The sequence below is a fragment of the Macaca fascicularis genome, chromosome 4 (genome assembly GCF_037993035.2).
Source record: "Macaca fascicularis isolate 582-1 chromosome 4, T2T-MFA8v1.1".
NCBI lineage: Eukaryota > Metazoa > Chordata > Mammalia > Primates > Cercopithecidae > Macaca > Macaca fascicularis.
The window spans coordinates 144,699,230-144,717,832 of NC_088378.1; the positions used below are offsets into that span (position 1 = coordinate 144,699,230).

General features: G+C 38.4%; 1 non-coding gene across 1 annotated transcript; it reads left to right on the forward strand.

Moving 5' to 3' along the window:
- The first annotated feature begins 1,267 nt into the window (after positions 1-1,267).
- TRNAT-UGU (transfer RNA threonine (anticodon UGU)) lies at positions 1,268-1,341 on the forward strand. Its single transcript has one exon. It is a non-coding gene; the product is annotated as a tRNA-Thr (tRNA).
- The last annotated feature ends 17,262 nt before the right edge of the window (positions 1,342-18,603 follow it).

The following is an 18,603-nucleotide window of genomic DNA, read 5'->3' on the forward strand; positions in this document are numbered from 1 at the left end:
CACTGTGGGAGACCAACGCGGGCAGATCACTTGAGGTCAGGAGTTCGAGACCAGCCTGGCCAACATGGTGAAACTCCGTCTCTACCAAAAACTACAACAAATTTAGCTGGGCGTGGTGGCATGACCCTGTAATCCCAGCTACTCGGGAGGCTGAGGCACGAGAATCGTTTGAACCTGGGAGGCGGAGGTTGTAGTGAGCCAAGATCGCACCATTGCACTCCAGCCTGGGTGACAGAGTGAGACCTTGTCTCAAAAAAAAAAAAAAAGTAGAAATAAAAATTTTAAAGTATAAATTATGATAACGTAAACATCAAATTTATAGGAATAAATTTAATAAAAGAATAAATGGAGTGTTATGCCATATGTATGGATTAAAAGTTTACCAGTTCTCCCTAAAATTTATCTAGCGATCCAAAGGAATTCCAATGAAAATCCCAGGATAATATTCCTTATTGCTTTTGTGGCAAAGAAATGAAGGTGATTTCTGATTTTCACCCTGAGCTCTATAATTATAAATCATGGTAGAAACTTCAGAATTAATTGCTCAAATAATTCATTTTGGAAAAAAGATTGAGATTCCAGAGAACGTTCAGATGTTTCCTTTAATCAGCCTTAAATGTATTAACCTTTGCTAACCCAGAGACACATTCAGACTGACTCCCCTGTCTTGCCAAGTGCAGCCCAGAGAACTAAGATATTATAAAATAGAACCTGACTGGTTGTAAGAGCGAGCTGAGATCAAGTCTAAAGAAAAATAAGCCCTGAAGACAATCTCTAGAGTGATGCTCACACTGGGAAGGGGTTGACGCTCCGGTCCTCTGCCCTCCAAATAGCTGCCTCCTGAGTGCAAATGACTGTCAGAACACCATATGCCCAACTAGGTAGTCTATGAGTCTCTTGTGGAGTTCCTTTGTTAGAGATTCCTCTTAGGACATTCGAACGACGAATCATTAAAATGATAAAAAGTAGTACCTGCAAAATTTAATTTTAGGAAACTTTATCACATTTGGAAAAAGTGAGTAGCCTTGACTTTTACGTGTAGTTATCCTTGGACTAATTGAAGCATGAACGGTTCCAATATTTAAGCTGCCCGAAAACTTTTTCGTTTGTGTTAGTTCCGCAGTGCAACTAAGTAAGCAAAACGTATTTTTGGAGTTTGCCCCTTTTCTCACCGCAAGCTGTGGTAAGAGCGTAGAGACGAGTTACGCCAAGAATATTTTACTTAAAGGCAGGAATAGATTCTATAGGCAAGTTTCCTGCACCTGTGGGCTCTATGGCTTAGTTGGTTAAAGCGCCTGTCTTGTAAACAGGAGATCCTGGGTTCGAATCCCAGTAGGGCCTCAAAGTTTTGATTTTCACTAGAAAGCCAGTTCTTCGTTAACCTGTACTGTACCTGAATTCTCCACTGTACTCAGTGTACTGCCAGCTCTAATGCAATCAATTATGGATTATGTGAAGGCAATATTCCCAAGCTCAAAGAAGAAAATGAGAACCTTGTGAAGTTTTGAATTAAATTCCGGCAGATCTTTTTTTCCAACAAATATTTATTGAGTTTCTCTGTGTATGCATAGATTCAAAACCTATATAGATGTAGATTGTCTCATCTCTAGAATCCAGGAACGTCCAACTCTATAGCTGATTTCAGAAGAGTTCATATAAATTAATATACTACCATAAAGTAGTAAGTCTATCATAAAACAGATGGGAAATTAGCATAGTTGCAGGGTCCTACTTGCCTTTTGAAGAGAACAGGAGGAAAATAATTTTTAAAGCCCTGTTAACCCTCTTATAAAATGAACTAGGAACACTTTATAGTGACGGCCAGTTAGAAGCTGTATTTGCCAGAGGCTGGTGCATCTCTGGGGCTGGAACAAAAGTGCTGAAGGAATAGAGCAAATTAAGGAAAATTTTCAAACATCCAAAGCTAATAAGGGCCAACCTTACTGGATTAGTTTCATTTGCATGTGTTTGCATATCTCATTATTTTGGCCATTAATTCAACACAGATGTATTGACTGCCTTGTATGTGCAAGGTACTGCTCCAAGGCCAGGGGTAGGACAGTTTAATAAATGCCAACCCCTCACCATCCCTCCACCCCAACAAATTCTTACCCTCATGGACCTTATCTTCTAGAAGAGTATGGAAGATAATGAATAGATAAAAACATAACATAAATATTATGTCAGATTGTGGTGAATTCTATGGAGAAAAATTAAGCAAACAAAGAAGATGAGGAGTGTATGAGTAGAAACCAAAAAGATTTCTCTGCCCTTCTTATAAGCCACTAGCGGATCTATTTTTTGTTTTCCTTTATCTTTTATGAGAAGTGATCACAGGATGACTCTCATCGCCATGTTATTCTAACAACCCTAGGTAACATCCTTAAATAGTTAATTGACTTTCAGCTTTACCTTTGCTGCACCCTATTACATGCTGCCCCTCGTTAGATTCCGACCCTGGACAGGGATCCATTCGAAGTCACATCAGAATGCCTGGGTACAACCCTCAGCTGTCCTCTTTAATAACTATGTAGTTTAGGCAAACTACATAACTTCACTGGGCTTCACTTCCCTTGTTTCTTTAATGATAATGGAATTGCTATAAGAACGTTTTCAAGAATAAATACAAATAAATTACTGTTTAACAAAAATGCATTCAGTAAGGGTCAGCATTATTATTATTATTTGAACAAACATTTTTGGGGCCAAGTGTTTAGTTCTTCAAACCACACTTTAAGATCTTATTTCATTTTATGATAGAAGTCCCAAAGCTTAACAATTTACTAACTTCTACTAGCAAGTAAACAAAATCTATCCTTTTTTTCTATTCATACATGTACAGAAGCAATACAGAATTTTAAAATAATTAGGGAAATAGATCAACAGTTAAATAAAATATTTAAGAAAGAGTGCATGAAAATGTTGGCCTCATATATTCTAGTTGAGGTAGCAAACATATAGAAATTTACACAATAATAAAAATCAGGATCATCATGATTAAATTCCATACCTAAAAGCTCTTCTCTGAATTAAATTATCCTAAGCACAAAAAATTTGTTCAATAAATATTCATTTTGGTGCAGTCAGTGTGCTTTTGATTATGGCCACCAAGTATTTGGATATTTAGAAACACCTTAAAGCATTTCTAAGTTTAGCAATATATCTGTTTAATAGATAGAATTATGCTTCTGTTTTATTTGCTTTTTGTGAAATTTCTGAATCTCAAACTGCTGTCAAAAGACTGCATCTGGTTAGTAAATTATTCATAGAATACAAAAACAATGAAGAAAACATCAAACAACTGCCATTGACAGTGACTGTGTATTCAGAAAATAATTGTAGCACATCAAAATGTAATAGATTCTGGCTGAGTATGATCACAGTGACCACTTTCATAGTTTTTATTTATCCAAAAACACAGTAGGCAATCCACACATGATTTTGCAACTGTTTGCTTTCTTTTTTTTTGTACTTTTTTTTTTTTTTTTTGGTGGAGACGGGGTTTCACCGTGTTAGCCAGGATGGTCTCCATCTCCTGACCTTGTGATCCACCCGCCTTGGCCTCCCAAAGTGCTGGGATTACAGGCATGAACCACTGCACCCGGCCACAACTGTTTTCTTATACAGTTATAACGATGTTTACATAAAATGGAATAGTTGACCTAACATATTTAAAAAGCTGCATACAATAGTCTCAATACTTCAAAACTTACTAATAATCACAAATTATTTGCCCCAAAACTAGATATATGCTGGAACTTGCTGAAAAAGTAACCAAAATAATAGACCTTGGTAGCAAACGGTTTGCTTATACATCACCTATTAAAAAGATTCTCCTATCAGCATCCCAGAATGGAACTTGTACTGTGACAAAAGAATATAACTGTGTTTCAAATCTATAAAACAACTTCATTGAAGGAAGTAGAGTGGAAAGCTGCTGAACTAAGTAACTTTGGAAATTAGTAGAGTCTGCAAGACTAAAGTCAAAAAGAACTGTACATAACATTGTACTCTAGTTGATTAAGTCATTTACCAGGAAAGTATGGATTAACAATTCTGAAACCCCTCTACATGGATACTGGAATTGAACAATTAAATAAATGAATGCTAGATGGTGAGAGCCAGGCTTCTCACTTTGGGAGTGAATTACAGAGAAGCAAGGGAAGAAGGCTGGAATGATCCAGGTGGTAATGGATTGGAATTGGAAATATCAGTATGAACTCAAATTTAGCTTAATATAGATACAAACAGATATATAGATTTACAGATATTTGTATGTATATAATATGTATATATATTATGTACACATAAAACACACAAGCATGTATTTTGTTGGTCTGTCAGCTGAGAGGGCCTAAAGGCAACAATATCCTATTAGCAATAAGGACACCTAGTGCCCAGATCTTGGTTTCTAAAACAATTTTCTAATAAAAGGAACCAGGGCTCCTTGGAGAAGTTGTGAATGGTAGGACTGGGGAGGAAATATACAAGATAAGCCTGGATAATCTTGTAGTGCCAGAAACTATGAAAGTGCTGAAAAACAACATGATGATGATGGTATGTCAAGGGACACAGAACCCAACTAAAAGTCTTTCTAATTGCCAAAGAACCCTCTGCAGATCTTCAGAACTCTCCCTGTCAGTAGCCCTCTTCCCCTTCGTACTTTGCCTGTGAATTTTAGTTACTTTGGCTTCCTTGAATGCTAACTCCCCAACTCTAGAAGATTGTTGGGCTCTCTTTACGTTTCTGCGACTAAATGAGCAGTACTTTTTATTTACTGATTTTGGATTAAATTTATAAATGTAATATAATTTATATAAATTTATAAAGAAAAGTGATATATTTATGATGACCAATCCAAGAACATAGAACGAATATCCATTTGTTTAGGTCTACTTTCACTTCTTTTTTCTTTGTTCTTAGTTGTTTAATGTGAATGTGGGATTGTTTTGTTTTTTGAGATAGAGCCTCTCTCTGTTGCCCAGGCTGGAGTGCAATGGCACTATCTCGGCTCACTGAAGCCTCAGCCTCTCTGGTTCAAGCGCTTCTCCTGCTTACCTGGGATTACAAGTGTGGGCCACCACTCCTGGCTAATTTTTGTATTTTAGTAGAGACGGGGTTTCGCCATGTTGGCCAGGCTGGTCTAGAACTCCTGCCTCAAGTGATCTGCCAACCTCAGCCTCCCAAAGTGCTGGGATTACAGGCATGAGCCCCTGCACCCTGTCATGGTGTGGGTTTTTATTATAGAAAGTTCCTTCATTTCAAGCGTTCACAGGGCCCAGACAACCTCAGTATATCTGGCCTTCCTCTGGTCTCCTTGCACTTACTTATGAAAAAGAACCTGTAAAAACTCTCCCTTTTAGCCACTGTCATTAGATCAATTTGCTGAGCTTCTATTCTCAGGTGGAGCCCTCTCCTCCTTTTAGTAGGCGAATGCCCATTACTAATTTCTGGATTTTCCAGTTCTGAGGGCCATCAGAAGTTCATTTTCTTTCTCCTCATTTCCTCTCTTACAGTTGTTGTACCTTGCATCTGTTGTTGAGTAGTTCCTACTCAGTCATATTTGAGAGTTTGTGAGAATACTTAATTACCTCATTTTGTTGACGATATTGCTGGTGGGTTTTTGTTCATTTGGTTTTTTATCCTAATTGTTATGCCTTTTTAATGGAGTGATTCAGAAAGACTCAGCACATATGTTACAGCAATCTTCTTGCCACAAATCTTCCACTATTTTATATTTAACCGAAGTACTCTTACTTCCTAATTGACATATTTAAATGTATGTTTTTAAAAGGCAAGATTATTTTCTTCTATCTTAATGTGGACAATCATATCACTCATTCCAAGTACCACAGAAGAAATCTGCTTGTCTTCCAGAGTTAGTTTCTATGGTGTTTCCTCTTCAAATCACTTATTCTGAGCTCCTCTCCTGCTTGATACAGTCAAGTCTCTGAAACGAGGTCACAAACTCATAGCAGTTACTTTAACCAGACACAGCATTCCACCTTCAGACCTTCACATATGCTATTTTTCTCTGTTTTTAACTCTCTTCACCCTGTTGTTATGTACTTACTGCCTTCGTATTCTTTAGTATTAGATAAATGATATTTTTCCCAGGAAAACTTCTCTCAGCAAAGTATCTCTGAGGATAGGAAACTGGTCTTGTTTATTGTATTCCCAGAACATAGGAAGCCCTGGCATATTGTAGGTCTTTTCTGAAATATGACTGCTTCCATAGCACTCTGTATTTCATCAGTCATAGAATTTGTTACTTTTATATTTAGTGTGTATTTATTATTATTTTTTATTTCTTTTTGAGACAGGGGTTTTGCTATGTTGTCCAGGCTGGTCTCAAACTCCCACCTCGACTTCCCAAAGTGCTGGGATTACAGGTGTGAGACACCTGTACAAAGCCTATTTTTAGTATTTATTTAGTGCCTACATTTCCTAGTGCAATTCCATGATTGCAGTGATTATAAATATCCTTTTCACCACTGTATCTTCAACACTTATCACAGTGTGTAAGTGAATAAACAACAAATAAATCACATGTAGTCAAGGTGCCTTTTTAGTTTACTGTCATTCTCCTTTACATATTATTCTACCATAGCTCTTTACACTACTGGAGTGCAATTATCTGTTTACATATCAGTCTCCCTGAGATAGTGGGCTTCTAATCCTTAACACCTATTACACAGTTTGACCTTTTAACTAACTATTAAATAAATTAATATATCTTTTAAAACAAACAAAAACTTTATGGTTATGTTAAGAATATCAAGCTGATTCCCTCTAAATGCTTCATATAAGTGGCATGGATAGAAAAAGAAAAGGTGTTATATATTGACAGATGTATGTATACTAGTGATGTAAGAGAGACAATTTAATAACTTGGTCCTATAGTGTATGCGTGCAATTTCTTTCCTTGCAAACATGAAATAATGGACTTCAGTCCTAGGACTGTTTTAATCCTCAAAGCTGAAAAAGAGGGTTCCCCCCCCAATTTTCACTTTTGAATTATTTCTGACTAATTACAAAAAAAATTTCAGACAATAAAATTACATAAACAATATATAATAGTTGTAGTGTTGTTCAGCAAATACCTCTGTCTACCAGCCTTCCGGGCTCATGGTAGTAGCGCACTTTCTGTCCCCGTTGTATTTGAGAGAGCCCATGTGACTAATTCTGGCAATGAGTTGTGAATGAAAGAATGTCTACTACTTCCATTCTGCAGGTATTTAATTGCCAATATGAAATACTCCGGAGTTCTCTTTTGTTCTGCTATGGGGGTCAGCAATGTTTCCAGAAAAGCTGCTCCATCACAGTGATCTCAGAGTGAGAATGATGTTGACCAGGGGCCCCAGCCAACTCTCAGTGGATATGTGGCATGAGCAAAAAACAAATCTTTGTGGTTTTAAGCCACACAGAATTTGAGTTAACTTGTTACCTCAGCATAACCTAGTCTTTCCTGATTGTTACAAAAGGAGCTATTCGAAACATGAAAACAAGAGCTGTATGATAGATGGGTAAACCATGATAACATCAAACGTAGGTCCAAGAGAGTACTTGAATTTGAGTTTAGTTCTTGGCCATTTTGGGTGCCAAAGCAAAAGATGAAATTTGCTGAGTTATTTAATTTTCATCCTATAATGTTGAAAAGCTTATTTTTTATTTCTATCAAAAGCTTTTTCCAACTCTACTCAATTTTTATTATTTGATTTTGTATTGTAGTAGAAAACATTCTGAAGGACTGAGTACTTAACTAGAATTTCTCAAAACGAATATCCTATCTTTAACCATGGAACTGATTGTCCAGTGTGGAAACCAGTACATATATCTGATTTCTACTTACCAAATTGAAAGTGCATAGTCTTTGATACCACACATACATTGGGTTCCATCTCTACTAAACACTAGATGTAACTACTTTCTAGCTGGGTGATTTAGTAAATAGATAATGAGATATTTTGCAGACTAACTTTAAAAATAGAAAATATCTGCCAAATATGTAGCACATAATAGACTCTAAATAAGTAGTTGTTCTTAATACTATTATTACTTTATCCACATAAATATAAAATGTAGACATAATACTTTGCACAAGGACTCATAAAGTTTATTCAAATTCTTCAGCATGACCTTTCAGCTTTTCTTTACTTATTCTGCAATTTATCATCCATCACTTTCCATCAGAAACCCTCCAGCCTCAGAAAGATGAGTATCCTTGGTTTTCCAAGACCTTTCTTTGTGACATCTTTGCTGAAGCTCTTCCTTGTCCTCTCTTTTTCTGGCTGGGAGGGCAACAAAAATGTTATCAATTCTTAAAGGCATTTTTTGAACTTTGATAGAATTTATTGTTGATTCTAGGGAACCCAGCATTTTATCTATTTTACAAATGATTTTCTAAATATTACTTAATTGTAATAATAGTAATTTATATTTGCTTATATGCCCTTAGTCTTCAAAAAAGAGTTTTAGTCCTTAAGGAAATAAATAATTGGCCCCACTGGGAATTGAACTTTAGTTCTACAATTTAAAAAACGGTATGATGCTGTAATGCAGGGATTCTCTAGCTTAAATGTATGTTTGAGTCACCTAGTGAACGAGTTAAAAACAGTTTCTTGAGGTTTACCCCCAGAGGTTTTAATTCTTGTTTTGTTAAGGGCCCAGAAATGTGAATTTTTAATATGCACTCCAAGTGATTTTGAAGCAAGTGAATCATATTTGCAGAACTCCAGCTTTAAGTACAGTGTTACACACAGACCTGAATTGAGAGGGATGTCCATCTATACATACATCAACATTTTTGTACCTATTCATGAACATTCACTTACCCTCTTATTTCAGGGAAAGGAAGAGTTAGCATTATTGAACATCTACCATATTCCAGGTCAATCTTATTTAATTGACCCAACAATCCTGACAAACATGTATCATAATCAGTTCTTTGAAAATGAGAAAACAAGTTCAATGATGTTTACTGTAACATAGTAAGTGCCAGGCATCTGGGAGAATTTGCAGCCCACTTTCCACTGGTTTCTTTAGTCAGACATAAAAACCATAACAACTAAAGTCTACTAACCTATCACACATGGTTTTGAGTTGGGGGAAAAATGTGAAACCACTTTCTTTACTGAAAAAGCTTTTCAAATATTACCTCATAATGTTAATTATAATAATTATTACATTCATTCATTCATTATCCACTATTATTGTTATGATTTCTATTGAGGGTGTGTCTCATCTCTCCCTACTAAAACTATTTTTTCCTAGAAAAAGTTCTGTCTTCAGAACTTCTACCAACTCAGAACTTTTAAAAAATCACTCTTATCTTACTTGTTTTTTTTAGCAGGTTGGTGTCATCAAAATTCAGTGAAGCACTTGAATGAAAGTTTCCCAGAGGATTTCATTCTTATGGGATTTATCAAATATCCATGGCTGGATTTTCTTCTCTACTGTGTCCTCTTGACCTTCTACATGTTCACATTGTTGGGAAATACTGCTATTATTCTGGTCTCTCAACTAGATTCCCAACTTCATAGTCCTATGCATTTCTTTCTCACCAGTCTTTCCTTTTTAGATCTCTGTTTCACCACCACAACAGTACCTCAAATGCTATTCAATTTAGGGGGTCCCAACAAGAACATCATTTAAATAGCCTGTATGGCCCAGGCCTATGTAGTTCACTGGCTAGCCTGTACTGAATGTGTCCTTCTTGGCATCATGGACTTAGACCGCCATGTGGCTGTCTGTAAACCTCCAAGGTACACTATAATCATAGACCATAAGGTCTGCCAGCACCTGTCCAGCACTGCTTGGTTAATTGGTCTGGCCAATTCACTGCTGAAGTCAACACTCACAATTTAGCTGCCCCTGTAGCAGTGTATAGCTCAGATCTTCCTTTAGTTAGAGTGTGTCACCTAACAGTGTCTAACGGTAACAACCTTTGAGATCCGCTACAGCATTCTATCTGAGGCCAACCTCATGCCAGGGAGCTGTAAACCAAAGATTGAAGATGGTGGAGATACCAGGGCCTGCCAACTTTTCACATACCTGGGATTTCTTTAGTGAGAAACCTTTGTTCTAGAACTCCCCATTGGCTGGCAATGGGGATGTGAAGTAAGAAGGTACAGCTTAAACACCAGCAATCAAGGAAGGGACTGCAATTATCATAACAACCAGCAGACACATAACTAGCATAATGAGCATGTGAATGGAGTGGCCAAGGTGGCAGAGATAAAGACTACACAAGAGTGCAACAGAATAAACTCCCATTTACTGAAGCAGAAATAACAGGTGCTGCCTGTAAAGGTCCAAAGTGCCAGCAACAGATACCAATGCTAAGACTTTCAATGGCTCTATTCCTCAAGGAAACCAACCAGCCACTTGGCAGGTTGATAATAATAGACCCATTCTACCATAGGCAGGCCAGGGATTAATCTCACAGGAATAGATACCTATTCCTGGTATGGGTTTAACATTCTTGTTCATATAGCCCCAGTCAGGGCTACTATTTAGGGATATTTGGGTTCATATGCATGAAATCTCACAAAAGCTAGTGTGTGACCATACAAACTGGCGAGGAGACCCACTTCCAGTAAGCCCATAATGATGGGACTCACTGGTCCTATTCCAAACCACATTATCTAGAAGCACCTGGTCTGACAGAGAGTTTAACAGGCTTGCTGAAGGCACAGCTGCAGCACCAGCTCAGAGGTAATATGGCATTCTCCAGGATGCAACGTATGTACTACTGAATTAGAGCTCCTAAATGGTGCTGTGTCTCCAATAGGAAGAAAATGTGAGTCCAGGAACCAAAATGTGGAAGCAGGAGTGGCCCCATTAATCATTACTTCCAGAGGACCACTTGGGGATTTGTGCTTCCTATCCCCACAATTCTGAGTTTGGCAAAGTTAGACTTCTAGTCTCAAAGGCAGTCCACTCTTGCCAGGGAGTATAGCAAGAAGCCCATTGAAGTAAAAGCTACAACTGCCACCTAGGCATTTTGAGATCCTTGTGTCCAGGGATCAGAAGACAAGAGAAGGTAGAGCTGTTTTTACATAGTGAGGTCAGGGTGGAATACATATGAAGCTCAGATGGTTCACTTAGTTGCCTCTTGATATACCCTTGTTCAACTGTAGTCATACATGGACAACTAGACAAACAGAATAGAACAAAGAACCAAGAGGAAAAATACTTTTATTTGTAAATAAATGGGCCTGAGGATTAGTGAAGAAAAACGAATTATTCGATAACAAATGTGAGACAATTGAGTATTCATGCAGAAAAATGCAAATAAAACTGAATCACTGACTCATATCATACCCCTCCCAAATGTATCCTAAATATAAGATATTAGTTTATAAAAACAAAATTTTGGGACCTGGAGCAAGATGGCCAAATAGGAACAGCTCCAGTCTCTAGCTCCCAGTGCCAGCAACACAGAAGACGGGTGATTTCTGCATTTTCAACTGAGGTACTGGGTTCATCTCACTAGGGAGTGCCAGACAATCAGTGCTGGTCAGCTGGTGCAGCCCAACCATTGAGAGCTGAAGCAGGGCGAGGCATTGCCTCACCTGGGAAGTGCAAGGGGGAAGGGAATCCCTTCTCCTAGCCAGGGGAACTGAGACACACAACACCTGGAAAATTGGGTAACTCCCACCCTAATACTGGGCTTTACCAAGGGTCTTAGCAAATGGCACACCAGGAGATTATATTCCACGCCTCGCCGGGAGGGTCCCAGGCCCACAGAGCCTCCCTCATTGCTAGCACAGCAGTCTGCGATCTAACTGCAAGGCAGCAGCGAGGCTGGGGGAGGGGCGCCCACCATTGCTGAGGCTTAAGTAGGTAAACAAAGCCACCGGGAAGCTCGAACTGGGTGGAGCCCACAGCAGCTCAAGGAGGCCTGCCTGTCTCTCTAGACTCCACCTCTGGGGACAGGGCATAGCTAAATAAAAAGCAGCAGAAACCTCTCAGACGCAAATGACCCTGTCTGACAGCTTTGAAGAGAGCAGTGGATCTCCCAACACGGAGGTTGAGATCTGAGAACAGACAGACTGTCTGCTCAAGTGGGTCCCTGACCCCTGAGTAGACTAACTGGGAGACATCCCCCACTAGGTGCAGACCGACACTTCACATAGAGGGGTACACCTCTGAGATGAAGCTTCCAGAGCAAGAATCAGACAGGAACACTCACTGTTCAGCAATATTCTATCTTCTGCAGCCTCCGCTGCTGATACCCAGGCAAACAGGGCCTGGAGTGGACCCCAAGCAATCTCCAACAGACCTACAGCTGAGGGTCCTGACTGTTAGAAGAAAACTAACAAACAGAAAGGACACCCACACCAAAACCCCATCAGTACATCACCATCATCAAAGACCAAAGGCAGATAAAACCATAAAGATGGGGAAAAGGCAAGGCAGAAAAGCTGGAAATTCAAAAAATAAGAGCACATCTCCCCCTCAAAAGGAACGCAGCTCATCGCCAGCAATGGATCAAAGTTGGACAGAGAATGACTTTGACGAGTTGAGAGAAGAAGGCTTCAGTCCATCAAACTTCTCAGAGCTAAAGGAGGAATTACGTACACAGCACAAAGAAACTAAAAATCTTGAAAAAAGAATGGAAGAATGGATAACTAGAATAATCAATGCAGGGAAGGCCATAAACAAACTGACAGAGATAAAAACCATGACACGAGAAATACGTGACAAATGCATAAGCTTCAGTAACTGACTCGATCAACTGGAAGAAAGAGTATCAGCGATCGAGGATCAGATGAATGAAATGAAGTGAGAAGAGAAGTCTAAAGAAGAAAGAGGAAAAAAAAATGAACAAAGCCTTCAAGAATTTTGGGATTATGTGAAAAGACCAAATCTACGTCTCATTGGGGTGCCTGAAAGTGAGGGGGAAAATGGAACCAAGTTGGAAAACACTCTGCAGGATATCATTCAGGAGAACTTCCCCAACCTAGTAAGGCAGGCCAACATTCAAATTCAGGAAATACATAGAATGCCACAAAGATACTCCTCGAGAAGAGCAACTCCAAGACACACAATTGTCAGATTCGCCAAAGTTGAAATGAAGGAAAAACTGTTAAGGGCAGCCAGAGAGAAAGGTCAGGTTACCCACAAAGGGAAGCCCATCAGACTAACAGCAGATCTCTCGGCAGAAACTCTCCAAGCCAGAAGAGAGTGGGGGCCAATATTCAACATTCTTAAAGAAAAGAATTTTCAACCCAGAATTTCATATCCAGTCAAACTAAGTTTCATAAATGAAGGAGAAATAAAATCCTTTACAGACAAGCAAATGCTTAGAAATTTTGTTACCACCACGCCTGCCCTACAAGAGACCCTGAAGGAAGCACTAAACATGGAAAGGAACAACTGGTACAAGCCATTGCAAAAACATGCCAAAATGTAAAGACCATCAATGCTAGGAAGAAACTGCATCAACTAACGAGCAAAATAACCAGCTAATATCACAATGACAGGATCAAGTTCACACATAACAATATTAACCTTAAATGTAAATGGACTAAATGGTCCAATTAAAAGACACAGACTGGCAAATTGGATAAAGAGTCAAGACCCATCAGTTTGCTGTATTCAGGAGACCCATCTCACATGCAGAGACACACATAGGCTCAAAATAAAGGGATGGAGGAAGATCTGCCAAGCAAATGGAGAACAAAAAAAAGCAGGGGTTGCAATCCTAGTCTCTGATAAAACAGACTTTAAACCATCACAGATCAAAAGAGACAAAAAAGGCCATTACATAATGGTAAAGGGATCAATTAATCAGGAAGAGCTAACTATCCTAAATATATATGCACCCAACACAGGAGCACCCAGATTCATAAAGCAAGTCCTTAGAGACTTACAAAGAGACTTAGACCCCCATACAATAATAATGGGAGACTTCAACATCCCACTGTCAACATTAGACAGATCAACGAGACAGAAAGTTAACAAGGACATCTAGGAATAGAATTCAACTCTGTACCAAGCAGACCTAATAGACATCTACAGAACTCTCCACCCCAAATCAACAGAATATACATTCTTCTCAGCACCACATAATTGTAAGTAAAGTACTTCTCAGCAAATATACAAGAACAGAAATTATAACAAACTGTCTCTCAGACCACAGTGCTAACAAACTAGAACTCAGGACTAAGAAACTCAATCAAAACCGCTCAACTACATGGAAACTGAACAATCTGCTCCTGAATGACTACTGCGTACATAACGAAATGAAGGCAGAAATAAAGATGTTCTTTGAAACCAATGAGAACAAAGATACAACATACCAGAATCTCTGGGACACATTTAAAGCAGTGTGTAGAGGGAAATTTATAGCACTAAATGCCCACAGGAGAAAGCTGGAAAGATCTAAAATTGACACTCTAACATCACAATTAAAAGAACTAGAGAAACAAGAGCAAACACATTCAAAAGGTAGCAGAAGGCAAGAAATAACTAAGATTAGAGCAGAACTGAAGGAGATAGAGACACAAAAAACCCTCCAAAAAATCAATGAATCCAGGAGTTGGTTTTTTGAAAAGATCAACAAAAGTGATAGACCACTAGCAAGACTAATAAGGAAGAAAAGAGAGAAGAATCAAATAGACGCAATAAAAAATGATAAAGGGGAGATCACCACTGACCCCACAGAAATACAAACTACCATCAGAGAATAATATAAACACCTCTACGCAAATAAACTAGAAAATCTAGAAGAAATGGATAATTTCCTGGACGCTTACACTCTCCCAAGACTAAACCAGGAAGGAGTTGAATCCCTGAATAGACCAATAGCAGGCTCTGAAATTGAGGCAATAATTAATAACCTACCAACCAAAAAAAGTCCAGGACCAGACGGATTCACAGCTGAATTCTACCAGAGGTACAAGGAGGAGCTGGTACCATTCCTTCTGAAACTATTCCAATCAATAGAAAAAAAGGGAATCCTCCCTAACTCATTTTATGAGGCCAACATCATCCTGATATCAAAGCCTGGCAGAGACACAACAAAGAAAGAATTTTAGACCAATATCCCTGATGAACATCGATGCAAAAATCCTCAATAAAATACTGGCAAACCGAATCTGGCGGCATCAAAAAGCTTATCCACCATGATCAAGTGGGCTTCATCCCTGGGATGCAAGGCTGGTTCAACATATGCAAATCAATAAATGTAATCCAGCATATAAACAGAACCAAAGGCAAAAACCACATGATTATCTCAATAGATGCAGAAAAGTCCTTTGAGAAAATTCAATAGCCCTTCATGCTAAAAAATCTCAGTAAATTTGGTATTGATGGAACGTATCTCAAAATAATAAGAGCTATTTATGACAAACCCACAGCCAATATCATACTGAATGGGCAAAAACTGGAAGCATTCCCTTTGAAAACTGGCACAAGACAGGGATGCCCTCTCTCACCACTCCTATTCAACATAGTGTTGGAAGTTCTGGCTAGGGCAATCAGGCAAGAGAAAGAAATAAAGGCAATTCAGTTAGGAAAAGAAGAAGTCAAATTGTCTCTGTTTGCAGATGACATGATTTTATATTTAGAAAGCCCCATCATCTCAGCCCAAAATCTCCTTAAGCTGATAAGCAACTTCAGCAAAGTCTCAGGATACAAAATTAATGTGCAAAAATCACAAGCATTCTTATACACCAGTAACAGACAAACAGAGAGCCAAATCAGGAATGAACTTCCATTCACAATTGCTTCAAAGAGAATAAAATACCTAGGAATCCAACTTACAAGGGATGTAAAGGACCTCTTCAAGGAGAGCTACAAACCACTGCTCAGTGAAATAAAAGAGGACACAAACAAATGGAAGAACATACCATGCTCATGGATAGGAAGAATCAATATCATGAAAGTGGCCATACTGCCCAAGGTAATTTATAGATTCAATGCCATCCCCATCAAGCTACCAATGACTTTCTTCACAGAATTGGAAAAAAACTGCTTTAAAGTTCGTATGGAACCAAAAAAAAGTCTGCACTGCCCAGACAATCCTAAGTCAAAAGAACAAAGCTGGAGGCATCATGCTACCTGACTTCAAACTATATTACAGGGCTACAGTAACCAAAACAGCATGGTACTGGTACCAAAACAGAGATATAGACCAATGGAACAGAACAGAGTCCTCAGAAATAATACCGCACATCTACAGTCATCTGATCTTTGACAAACCTGAGAAAAACAAGAAATGTAGAAAGGATTCCCTATTTAATAAATGGTGCTGGGAAAATTGGCTAGCCATAAGTAGAAAGCTGAAACTGGATCCTTTCCTTACTCCTTATATGAAAATTAATTCAAGATGGATTAGAGACTTAAATGTTAGACCTAATACCATAAAAACCCTAGAAGAAAACCTAGGTAATACCATTCAGGACATAGGCATGGGCAAGGACTTCATGTCTAAAACACCAAAAGCAATGGTAACAAAAGCCAAAATTGACAAATGGGATCTAATTAGACTAAAGAGCTTCTGCATAGCAAAAGAAACTACCATCACAGTGAACAAGCAACCTACAGAATGGGGGAAAATTTTTGCAATCTACTCATCTGACAAAGGGCTAATATCCAGAATCTAGAAAGAACTCAAACAAATTTACAAGAAAAAAACAAACAACCCCATCAAAAAGTGGGCAAAGGATATGAACAGACGTTTCTCAAAAGAAGACATGCATACAGCCAACAGACACAAGAAAAAATGCTCATCATCACTGGCCATTGAGATACCACAAAACCACAATGAGATACCATCTCACACCAGTTAGAATGGCAATCATTAAAAAGTCAGAAAACAACAGGTGCCCGAGAGGATGTGGAGAAATAGGAACACTTTTACACCGTTCGTGGGATTGTAAACTAGTTCAACCATTATGGAAAACAGTATGGTGATTCCTCAAGGATCTAGAACTAGAAATACCATATGACCCAGCCATCCCATCACTGGGTATATACCCAAAGGATTATAAATCATGCTGCTATAAAGACACATGCACACGTATGTTTATTGTGGCACTATTCACAATAGCAAAGACTTGGAATCAACCCAAATGTCCATCAGTGACAGACTGGATTAAGAAAATGTGGCACATATACACCATGGAATACTATGCAGCCATAAAAAAGGATGAGTTTGTGTCCTTTGTAGGGACATGGATGCAGCTGGAAGCCATCATTCTCAGCAAACTATCGCAAGAACAGAAAACCAAACACCACATGTTCTCATTCATAGGTGGGAATTGAACAATGAGATCACTTGGACTCGGGAAGGGGAACATCACACACCGGGGCCTATTATGGGGAGGGGGAGAGGGGAGGGATGGCATGGGGAGTTATACCTGATGTAAATGATGAGTTGATGGGTGCTGACGAGTTGATGGGTGCAGCACACCAACATGGCACAAGTATACATATGTAACAAACCTGCACGTTGTGCACATGTACCCTAGAACTTAAAGTATAATAATAATAATAATAAAGAAAATAAATAAATAAAAACAAAATTTGAAATAATTTGAAAAAATATAAGATCATATTTTAATTTTATAGGGTTAGAAAATATTTTCTTAAACAACATCCAAATAGTACAATCCATATAAAAATAAAAATAAATTTAACTAAATTAACCATAAAATCTTCTGTGCTCAGAAGATACCATAAGCAAAACAGAGAGATAGACCTCCAATTGGGATGTCAGAGATGGATCCAGGTTTTGTAGAACCTGAATCCTGTATAATCTGGAGGACCCTTTTGAAAAATAGAATACAAAATTATGAATGTGTAATTACTACAAATGCTCTTGCAGCCTTCAAAGCAACCCAGGCAAGTGAAGAATCCTAAGTATCAAAGATGTATAAAGAGCTTTTCATAAATCAGTAATAAAAAGACCAACAGTCCAAGAGGAAAGCATACAATGATACGAAACCAGTAATTAACAAATAAGGAAATACAAATTAGAAGATTCTCACTAATAACAGAAAAATGCAAATTTTAAAAATCATATATAAAATTATAACAATAAGACTGGAATAAGTTTTAAAGTCCAGTGATACCAAAAGTTGAAGAAGCCACTGCACTCCATAGGCGACAGAGCCAGACTCTGTCTCAAACAAACAAACAAACAAACAAACAAAAAAGGTCGAAGAGAATGTTGACCAGCAAGAACTCTCACACAGTACTAGAAGGAGTATAAACTGATAGTAATTTAGCAATATCAGTGCACAGATTTCCAGCTAGCACATTGTGGCACGTAGTTGGGCTATGAATGTATGACAGGTGTGCTGTTGAGATACAGATCTCCTGAGAGAGGCCTGGCAAGACTATGGGAAATTAATATCTGTAGTTCTGGTTGCTTCCAGCCACAATCAGCTTTATACATTGCTTCCAGTCTGTTATACAATGATCACTTATGTACCATGAGAGGAGAAGGGTTGAGAATAACTGTTTCCGTTAGAATTCTTAGTTGCAAGCATCAGAATCCACTCTACAGATGAAATAGTACAAGAATTTATTAAGAATATCAGTTGACTTAGAGTCTCCTGAAAGGCCAGAGAAAACACTAGAATTATG